Consider the following 12,075-nt stretch of genomic DNA (forward strand, 5'->3'; position numbering starts at 1 on the left):
CCACAATGCCTCATAATGACAAAGTAAAAACAGTTTTTTACATATTTTTGCAAATGTATTAAAAAACAAACGGATACCTTATTTACATAAGTATTCAGACCTTTGCTATGACACTCAAATTTGAGCTCCGGTGCATCCTGTTTCCATTGATCATCCTTGAGATATTTCTACAACGTGATTGGATTCCACCTGTTTTGAATACAATTGATTGGACATGATTTGGAAATACGCACACCTGTCTATATAAGGTTCCACAGTTGACGGTGCATGTCAGAGCAAAGAACCAAGCCATGAGGTCGAAGGAATTGTACCAAAAAAATCCCCAAGATTTGGTCCCATCAATCTTAAATGGAAGAAGTTTGGAACCCTCAAGATTTCCTAGAGCTGGCCGGACAGCCAAACTGAGCAATCGGGGGAGAAGGGCCTTGGTTATGGAGGTGACCAAGAACCCAAAGTTCTCTCTGAAAGCTCCAGAGGTCCTCTGAGGAGATGGGAGAACTTTCCAGAAGGACAACCATCTCTGCGGGACGCCACCAATCAGACCTTTATGGTAGAGTGTCTAGACGGAAGCCACTCCTCAGTAAAAGGCACATGACAACCCCCTAAAGGACTCTCAGACCAAGAGAAGCAAGAATCTCTGGTATGATGAAACCAAGATTGAGTGCTTTGGCCTGAATGCCAAGCGTCACATCTGCAGGAAACCAGGCGCCGCTCATTACCTGGCCAATACCATCCCTACGCTAAAGGAAGGTGGTAGCATCATGCTGTGGGAATGTTTTTCATGGCCAGGGACTGGGAGACTAGTCAGGATCAAGGGAAAGATGAACGGAGCAAAGTACAGAGAGATCCTTGATGAAAACCTGCTCCAAAACACTCAGGACCTTAGACTGGGACAAAGGTTAATCTTTCAACAGGACAGCAACTCTAAGCACACAGCCAAGACAATGCAGGAATGGCTTCAGGACAAATCTCTGTATGTCCTTGAATGCCCCAGCTAGAGCCTGTTTGAACATCTCTGGAGAGATCTGAAAATAGCTGTGCAGCGACGCTCCTCATCCAACCTGACAGCGCTTGAGATGATCTGCAAAGGAGAATGGGAGAAACTCCACAAATACAGGTGTGCCAAGCTTGTGGTGTCATACCCAAGAATACTCTATGCTGTAATTGTTGCATCATGTCTGGTAGTCCTGAGGCATGGTCCTAGGGCTCAGGTCCTCTGAGAAAGAAAGAGAGAATTAGAGAGAGCACACTTAAATTCACACAGGACACCGAATAGGACAGGAGACAGTACTCCAGATATAACAAACTGACCATAGCCCCCCGACACATAAACTACTGCAGCATAAATACTGGAGGCTGAGACAGGAGGGGTCAGGAGACACTGTGGCCCCATCCGAGGACACCCCCAGACAGGGCCAAACAGGAAGGATATAACCCCACCCACTTTGCCAAAGCACAGCCCCCACACCACTAGAGGGAAATTTTCAACCACCAACTTACCATCCTAAGACAAGGCCGAGTATAGCCCACAAAGATCTCCGCCACGGCACAACCACAGTTGAGTCACCTGCTTACTGTCCTCCTTTCCAGGCACACTGTTCTGTTTAGCTCATAACTGTTTGTTTTTTTGCTGTTTGTTGTCTGGTGGTCAAAGCAAGACTGTCTATCTGCCATGGCCGGACAAAATCTAAACCAATCACAGACGTCTGTTTCACAAGTTTGGACAGTACAGTAGAGCTCAGAGAACAGCACAGTAGAGCACACGAGATCAGAGTACAATGTAATGCACTATTGTGCTACGCTGTGCTATACCCTACTGTGTTTTACTGTGCTGTACTGTGATATCCGAACTAGTTCAACAGAACTTGATTTGGTCTCGTCTGTTATCAACAAATGTGGTCTTGTTTGGGGGTGGAGCTCATTACAATAATAATATACAAATATGCAAAAGAAGGATATTACATATTTCTACCTTTTTGTGTACCTATTCAGGATACATCACCATGATTCTAATGATATTCATATCCATAATGATGTATTTCTGTATAGTACAGATCAATTATTTAATTGGTTACATGTAACAGACCCATACAGTTGATTCAATGCAAATCATTTTATTTTACTCTAGATGGGTCTCGTCTACTGCTTCAAAGAAAGGACACCATTTTGAAGGGGGGGGGGGGAGGATGAAGAGAACAAACAGGGAAGGACTGGGTTAATGTCCCCTCCCCGGGCTAAGTATACTGTATGCCTCATGCCTCACTCACCAATCTCTCAGACTTTGATCACAGTTGAGTTGAGTGGGGTCAACCTGCAATAATGAATGCCTCACTGATAAACCAACTGTCAACTAGACTGAAAGATAAAAGGAGAAAGATCAGCATGACACAGGCGTGATACTCTCCCTCTATTGTGTAATGAATAGATAAAGCTATAGTGAAGGCAAAACATCTTAAAATAACATCTTATGGCTTATGATCAATTGGCCCATGTGAAAGACATGCAACTTTATCAACTACTTACTTAACTACTTAATGTAATGACAACAACATTTGTACAGTACCAGTCAAGTTTGGACATGCCTACTCATTCATTTACTATTTTCTACATTGTAGAATAATAGTGAAGACATCAACACTATGAAATAACACATATGGAATCATGTAGTTACCAAAAAAGTGTTAAACAAATCAAAATATATTTTACATTTGAGATTCTTCAAAGTAGCCACCCTTTGCCTTGATGACAGCTTTGCACACACTTGGCATTCTCTCAACCAGCTTCATGAGGTAGTCACCTGGAATGCATTTAAATTTACAGGTGTGCCTTGTTAAAAGTTAATTTGTGGAATTTCTTTCCTTCTTAATGTGTTTGAGTCAATTAGTTGTGTACGGTATGGGTGGTATACAGAAGATTGCCCTTTTTGGTAAAAGACCAAGTCCATATTATGGCAAGAACAGCTCAAATAAGGAAAGAGAAACAGCAGTCCATCATTACTCTAAGACCGGGCACCCCAACCCTTTTCTGGAGATCTACCATGCTGTGGGTTTTCAGTCCAACCCTAATTTAACACACCCGATTCTACTAATTAGCTGCTCAACTAGACCTTATCTAGCTGAATCAGATATGCTAAATTAGGGTGGAACTGAAAACCTTACAGGACAGTAGATCTCCAGGAAGAGGGTTGGACTGAAAACCTACAGGACAGTAGATCTCCAGGAAGAGGGTTGGACTGAAAACCTACAGGACAATAGATCTCCAGGAAGAGGGTTGGGCAGCCCTGCTTTAAGACATAGTTAGTCAGTCAATCATTTTGAAAGTACTTTTGACTGGTACTGTATATAGTGAAGGTTCTATTTCACTCAACATTCCATGACATGCACTAAGGCATCGTTGGCAGAAGAGATGGATGCAGTTCAATGCATGATTAGTATAATTCACCAATACATTTCTTGGTAGTCCAATCAGGTTTTAAATCACAGCTGGCCTGGTACATTGTTTGCTGCCTCCATTCAGGATGCACTGTTTTAGTTTCAATATTTTGGACAGAAACGGACAAATGTAACTAAGGCTGGGAATGTCAATACAATGAAGGGATCACAATTAAATCATAACGTGGTTAATAGGCTAGCGTATCTATTTATGTAGGAAGCCAACATTAGCTAGATGCTAGGGGAATGTCATGTCATTGGAGGAGTGACTGCGCTGCTAGAGATGCAGGTGTCATTTGGTTAGCTAGCACCCAGATAGACCAGTCGTGTGAGAAACCCCTCATCATGCAAGCGGTCAGACAAGTGAAAATGATGGTTAGTAAAGAAAACTTTAAGCTTGTCTCTCAATTAAAATAAAATAAAAACGTGTCAATACTTTGCCCCTTGATAACCAGCGCACTTCTGTATGCAAAAGTGTTACATGGTCGCTGCCCATATCATTGCATAATGCAGAAAATATAGTTCAAGGAGCCTTGTGTAACAGTATAACATTAGACCGTCCCTTCGCCCATACCCGGGCGCGAACCAGGGACCCTCTGCACACATCTACAACAGTCACCCACGAAGCATCGTTACCCATCGCTCCACAAAAGCCGCGGCCCTTGCAGAGCAAGGGGAACCACTACTTCAAGGTCTCAGAGCAAGTGACGTCACCGATTGAAACGCTATTTAGCGCGCACCGCTAACTAAGCTAGCCGTTTCACATCCGTTACACTTGCTTTAATAACGTTAACCATTTTCACTCTAGTGTCCAAAACGTCTTTCAAGCTGTCAGGCATTCCCTTGGCAGCAAGAGCCTCTCTGTGGATGCTGCAGTGTACCCAAGTGGCGTTGGGAGCAACTGCTTGCACGCGCGTTACCACTCCACTATGTCTTCCTGTCATGGCTTTTGCACCATCAGTACAGATACCAACACATCTTGACCACCAGAGTCCATTTCATGTCACAAAGCTGTCCAGTACTTTAAAAATATTGTCTCATGTTACGCTGGTTTCCAGTGGTTTTCAGAAAAGGATGTCTTCTTTAATTGACCACCCATAAACGTAACGAACACATACCCGGAGCTGTGCAAGGCCCGCCATGTCTGTTGCCCCGACTCATCCAACTGTAACGCATAGAATTCACTGGCTTGTATGCGACGCAGTAATTGTTTCAAAACATCTCCTGCCATGTCACTGATGTGTCGTGAAACAGTGTTTGATGAAGACATTGTCTGTGTAGTTCTTTTGGCCTTTTCCCTCCAGTATTGTCTCAGCCATACAGATAATATGGGGTTTGCCTGTCCTAGCCACTCGGTAGCTCACCATATAAGATGCTTTTAGGCCCTTATTAATGGTATCTGTTGCTTTTATACATACTATTCAAAAGTAGTCTTTATTCTCGTTTAAAAAAAATCTATTTTTCAAATATTGGTACCTCAGTTTGGGAATACCTGCTCTAGAGAACATGTAAACAGCCTAACCAGCTCTGCTAGGGCGAGTAAAATGGTCAGTGAGTTGTTCTCTCATTTGTGTCTAGAAGTAGCTAGCTAACCAACTTTAGCCAGATAGCTTGGGTGCTTGGTTGGGACAAGCATGCATCATTGGCAGGCAAGCTGCAGAAGGAATAGTAGGCTACAATACAATTCCCCAACGTTTATCAGTGGAATTTTGTCGGCCAACTAGCTGAACAAGTTTGAGAGGGTTTATCTAATGGTCCTTCATTACATTTTAGTTCATCTTGCTCTGGCTAGCATTAGTTGTTGATCTTGTTGATGTGCATAACTGAGAGGGAGAGAGAGCCTACCTTTTTTATTTGATAAATAGGACTGTAAAGTTCCCAAATGTAAGAGGACTCCTGTGGTATTGACATATTTGCAGAAATCCATTCAGGTCTATTTTGTGGCTTTTGGCGAATGCGTTCTAATGATTTAAAGTCGTGCTGTTGTAACTTTCTTTTTGGTTTATTTATTAACAAGGCAAGTAAGTTAAGAACAAATTATTATTTATTATGACAGCCTATCCCAGCCAAAACTTCCTCTAACCTGGAAGACGCTCGGCCAATTGTGCCCCGCCCTGTGGGACTCCCGATCTTGGCCGGTTGTGATACAGCCCAGGATCGAACCAGGGTCTGTAGTGACACCTTAGACCGCTGCGCCACTCGGGAGCCCAGTTCAAAGTGAATGATGGTAGGCCTGTGTGGCAAATGGCTTGTTTGCATAAAGGCCTACTGTAGCTCTGATTGGCTATGGCGCACCGGTCGGCAAAGACTCCGGTCCTGGACGAGACGGATGTTTTTATGAGGTTTTGTCCAGCAAGTAAGAATAATCTGTGTTGGGAATTATCTAGGCTGGGAGGATAAATAGTGTAAATTGGGTGGAGATAATGGCCTAGTGGAATACTCACTTTCATATAGGCAGGTCAACACCAAAGGATTAGAAATAAAAAAATAACTGCCCCATTAAACTGGATTATACCACAACATAACCTGGTCTCAGAGCATTTCGTATGATTCTGTATGTAAATCCGAGACACTCCATGTACGGTATGTATTACTTTGTGGATATCCATCAACCATTTCGTATGATATGTTATGATTTTTCCAAAACGTACAATATGTTACGAATTCGCAAAACATACTACTAAACATTCACATACTGTGAATTTGCTAAATGTATGATATTTTATGAATTCTGGCTAGATGGCTAATGTTATCTAACTGGCTAACGTTACCTAGGTTAGGGTTAAGTTAGGAGTTAGATTAATGGATTAAGGTAGGTTAGGGGAAGGGTTATCTAAAATAATTAAGGTTAGGGGAAGGTTTAGCTAACGTGCTAAGTAGTTGCAAAGTAGCAAAAAAGTTGTAAATCATTGAAAAGTTTCTAAAATGCTCAAGTTGTCCGTGATGAGATTCGAATTCGCAACCTTTGGGATGCTAGACATTTGCGTTATACGCCTAACCATCCACCCCGACCAACCATCCTACTTTAGTTTTTCCTTAAGTAACAATCTATCTTATGTAACCATACCAACGTAACATATCACACTAATCTGAGTGTCCCAGATTTACATTTACTATGTTACGTCTAGTCTGAGACCAGGCTGTACTGCCACATGCCCATAAACTTGACACCTGTAACAACATAATGGATTTGGCACAACAGCTCATACGGGATAACGGATAACGGTAAAACAAGTCACAGCAGGGGTCCACTTTCTCCAAAAATGTCACTCCTTCCATCACAGACTCATCTTTATTCTGACCATGAATTAATTGCTATGTTGTAATTACTTCGCCACCATGGCCTATTTATTGCGTTAAAAAAAAAATGTATGCACTCATGACTGTGAGTTGCTTTGGATAATAGTGTCTGCAAAATGGCATTTATTACTATATTATACCACTCCGATATATTTTTGAGGCTTAATGCTTCTTCTGCATCACATTCCAGATTTTCCTGGATACGTTAGACAGATTTCCCAGGTAGTATTGGTCCAAAACCCTCACTCTGACTAAACAGCTCTAGGGGTTTCCTTGTTTCCACCACAACTGTACTTATCTTGTTTCCCTTCTTTCTCACCACTGTCACTCGTACAGTCTTCTAATCTTCTCCAATTACCCCAGGCCATGCCCCTTTCCTCCACACCAAAATCACCTCTCCTATGCCTTTTACAACACTTTCAGTTCCCTATTTAAGCAGCGTGCTCCTTCCTACACACTAGAATAGTTTGCTTGGTGATACCACATGGTGGCCCTATCCTTACTCCCATTGTGTGTGATATGATTTAACCACCACATCAATCCAATCTCCAAGGCCTTACAAGCCACATCCTAATATCCATTCATCATTCAAACTGCAATAATAAAACTGCACCAGCCCATTCAACTGCAATCCTCCTCTCTGTTTTAATGGACACACCACCACGATAGCCCCAACTCAACCCAGCAACAGTTACATCAAGATACAGTCCTTTTACCACCACAACTCTGATTATTGTTTACATGCAGTGATCATTATACATTGTAATGTATTACAGGTTATGGACAGATGCAGTAAAGTGGAAGGATGGGTGGAGTGCATTACACTATTCTAGATATGTCTAGTTTGCCTCAACCCAGCTAGTCAAACATTTGGCATATGGCAGATGTGAGATGCAGGAGGTTTGTACTCTTCTCATACCACTCTGTAGACTACTAAAGTGTCACGACTTCCGCCGAGGTCGGTCCCTCTCCTTGTTCGGGCGGCGGTCGGCATCACCGGTCTTCTAGCCATTGCCGACCCACTTGTTTTTTTTTCATTGCCGACCCACTTCCATTTGTTTTGTCTTGTTTTCCCACACACCTGGTTTGCATTACCTCATTAATCGTCTTGCATATAACCCTCTGTTTCCCCCCATGTCTGTATGTGGAGTTGTTATATGTAAATGTATGTGTACTCCAGGCTGGTTTGCGGCGGGTTATTGTAACCCGTGTGTGTCTAGTTTTCTTATTACCGTGTTTTGTTTGCCTCAATAAAGGGCTCCGTTTGCTACCCATTTATGCTCTCCTGCGCCTGACTTGCCTGCAGCCATTTACTCACTCCTTTTACATAAAGAGTGCAATTGCTGAACTTATGTAGATATTCTAAACAACGTGTATTGATAACTTTAAAATGTAACAGTTACATGTAGAATAAACTATCCTTCACATCATATACGGTGCATTCGGAAAATATTCAGATCCCTTGACTTTTTCCACAATTGGTTACGTTACAGCCTTATTCTAAAAAATTATTAAATGTTTTTTTTCCTCACCAATATACACACACAATACCCCATAATGACAAAGCAAAACAGGGTTACAGAAATGTTCGATTTGTAAAAAAAAAAGTAAGTCAATACATGATTAAGACTGAATCCTACTACACCGTCTCTGACGCTCGTCGGATGTGGCAGGGCTTGAAAACTATTATGGACTTACAAAGGGAAACCCAGACGCGAGCTGCACAGTGATGTGAGCCTACCAGATGAGCTAAAGTCCTTTTATGCTCGCTTCGAGGCAAGCAACCCTGAAGCATGCACGAGAGCACCAGCTCTCTAACGCTCTCGGTAGCTGATGTGAACAAAACCAGGAAGTGTCTTCACTGACATTTTCAACCTCTCCCAGACCGAGTCTGTAATACCTACATGTTTCAAGCAGACCACCATAGTCCCTGTGCCCAAGGAAGCGAAGGTAACCAGCCTAAATGATTACCGCACAGTGGCACTCATGTCGGTAGCCATGAAGTGCTTTGAAAGGCTGGACATGGCTCTCATCAACAGCATCCTCCCGGACACCCTAGACCCACTCCAATTCGCATACCGCCCCAACAGATCCACAGATGACGTAATCTAAATCGCACTCCACACTGCCCTTTCTCACCTGGACAAAAGGAACACATATGTAAGAGTGCTGTTCATTGACTTACAGCTCAGTGTTCAACACCATAGTGCCCACGAAGCTCATCACTAAGCTAAGGAGTCTGGGACTAAACACCTCCTTCTGCAACTGGATCCTGGACTTCCTGACGGGCCACCCCCAGGTGGTAAGAGTAGGCAACAAACAGTTCTGCCACACTGATCCTTAACACTGGGTGTATTCCCTGTTCACCCACGACTGCAACACCATCATTAAGTTTGCTGACGACACAACATTGGTAGGCCGGATTACCAACAACGTTGAGACGGCTTATGGGGAGGAGGTCAGAGAGCTGGCAGTGTGGTGCCAGGACAACAACCTCTCCCTCAATGTGAGCAAGACAAAGGAGCTGATCGTGGACTACAGGAAAAGGCTGTCCAAACAGGCGCCCATTAACATCGACGGGGCTGTAGTTGAGCGGGTCGAGAGTTTCAAGTTCCTTGGTGTCCACATCACCAACAAACTATCATGGTCCAAACATACTAAGACAGTTGTGAAGAGGGCACGACAAAACCTTTTCCCCCTCAGGAGACTGGAAAGATTTGGCATGGGTCCCCAGATCCTTAAAAGGTTCTACAGCTGCACCATCGAGAGCATCCTGACCGGTTGCATCACCGCCTGGTATGGCACCTGCTCGGCATCTGACCGTAAGGCACTACGGAGGGTAGTTCAAACAGTCCAGTACATCACTGGGACCAAGCTTCCTGCCACCCAGGACCTAAATAATAGGTGGTGTCAGAGGAAAGCCCATAAAATAGTCAGACTCCAGTCACAAAATAGACTGTTTCTCTGCTACTGCACAGCAAGCGGTACTGGAACGCCAAGTCTAGGATCAAAAGGCTCCTCAACAGCTTCTACCCAGGCCATAAGACTGCTGAACAATTAATCAAATCGCCACAGGACAATTTACATTGACCCCCGTTCCCTCCCTGTCACGACCGTCTGAAGAAGTGGACCAAAGCGCAGCGTTGTGAGCATACATTAATTTATTTATATATATCAATTATACAAAGAAACACAAAAACGACCCTGAAGCTTACAAGGGCTAGAGTGCCACTAACAAAGATAACTTCCCACAATAACAAAAGGGAAAAGGCTGCCTAAGTATGATTCCCAATCAGAGAACCATACCCGGCAAAACAATAGAAACACAAAACATGGAAATCAGAACATAGAATGCCCACCCAAATCACACCCTGACCAAACCAAAATAGACACTCCCCCCCTTTCCCTTTGTACACTGCTGCTACAAGATGTTTATTATCTATGCATAGTCACTTCACTTTAGCCTACTTGGTACATATTTTCTTAACTCTTCTTGAACTGCACTGTTGGTTAAGGACTTGTAAGTAAGCATTTCACAGTAAAGTCTACACTTGTATTCGGCACGTGTCAAAGTTTGATTTGTAATCAGACCCTTCACTCAGTACTTTGTTGAAGCACCTTTGGCAGCGATTACAGCCTTGTGTCATTTTGGGTATGACGCTACAAGCTTGGCACACCTGTATTGGGGGAGTTTCTCCCCATTCTTCTCTGCAGATCCTCTCAAACTCTGTCGATTTGGACGGGGAGCGTCGCTGCACAGCTTTTTTCAGGTCTATCCAGAGATGTTCGATCAGGTTAAAGTCTGGGCTCTGGCTGGACCACTCAAGGATGTTCAGAGACTTGTCCCGAAGCCACTCCTGTGTTGTCTTGGCTGTTTTCGAAGGTGAACCTTCGCCCCCAGTCTGAGGTCCTGAGCACCCTGGAGCAGGATTTCATCAAGGATCTCTCTGTACTTTGCTCCGTTCATCTTTCCCTCGATCATGACTCGTCTCACAGTCCTTGCCTCTCAAAAACATCCCCACAGCATGACGCTGCCACCACCATACTTCACCATAGGGATGGTGGCAGGTTTCCTCCAGACGTGATGCTTGGCATTCAGACCAAAGAGTTCAATCTTGGTTTCATCAGACCAGAGAATCTTGTTTGTCATGGTCAGACTCCTTCCAAGCAGGCTGTCATGTGCGTTTTTGTGAAGAGGTGCTTTCGTCTGGCCACTCTACCATAAAGGCCTGATTGGTGGAGTGCTGTGGAGACAGAGGAACTCTAGATCTCTGTCAGAGTGACCATCAGGTTCGGCGTCACCTCCCTGACCAAGGCCTTTCTCCCCTGATTGCTCAGTTTGGCTGGGCGGCCAGCTCTAGGAAGAGTCTTAGTGGTTCCACATGTCTTCCATTTAAGAATGATGGAGGCCACTGTGTTCTTGGGGACCTTCAATGCTGCAGACATTTTTTGGTACCCTTCCCCAGATCTGTGCCTCGACACAATCCTGTCTACGGACAATTCCTTCGACCTCATGACTTGGTTTTTGCTCTGACATGCACTATCAACTGTGGGACCTTTATATAAACAGCTGTGTGCCTTTCCAAATCATGTCCAATCAATGTAATTTTCCACAGGTGGACTCCAATCAAGTTGTAGAAACATCTCAAGGATGATCAATGGAAACGGGATGCACCTGTTTTTTGCTCAAATTTCTGAAAAATCTGTTTTCGCTTTGTCATTATGGGGTATTTTTGTAGATTGATGATTAACACATTGCATTTAATACATTTTAGAATAAGGCTTGTAACGCAACAAAATGTGGAAAAAGTCAAAGGGTCTGAATACTTTCCGAATGCACCGAATGCCGTTTTCAATCAGAGAAATTGTTTGTTGCCTACAGTTGCTCTTTAAACCTTGACCTCACTACAAGTTTTCTTACACAACAGGGTGACCAAATTAAGATCTTACACTTGTATGTCGCCATAATCCACAGCTGCCGTGTGGTATATTCTTCTTGGATGGAAGACTGCTTGGCTGGCGTATTATGGACCACATTCCATACCCCCCAACCCCCCATGACCTCACTGGATTTTCCGATAGACCCGTTAAGCCCTAGCTGAATAGAGCTGGCAGCAGGCTGGCTGGAGGGAACAGGCAGACTATGGGTGCCATGCCACATTCTCTACCTCATTGCTTCCATTTGAGTGGCAGCTTGGATACAGGACAATAGGATAAACAAAGGATGTAAGAAACCAAGGAAGCTAAACTTGAACTGACTGATTATCTTCTGACTGACTTGTGTAAATATCTGTGTGAAATTTGCACCACTTTTCCAAAGGTCTACAAAAAGACAACAGGTTTT

This window comes from Oncorhynchus nerka, linkage group LG13 (genome assembly GCF_034236695.1).
Source record: "Oncorhynchus nerka isolate Pitt River linkage group LG13, Oner_Uvic_2.0, whole genome shotgun sequence".
Lineage (NCBI taxonomy): Eukaryota > Metazoa > Chordata > Actinopteri > Salmoniformes > Salmonidae > Oncorhynchus > Oncorhynchus nerka.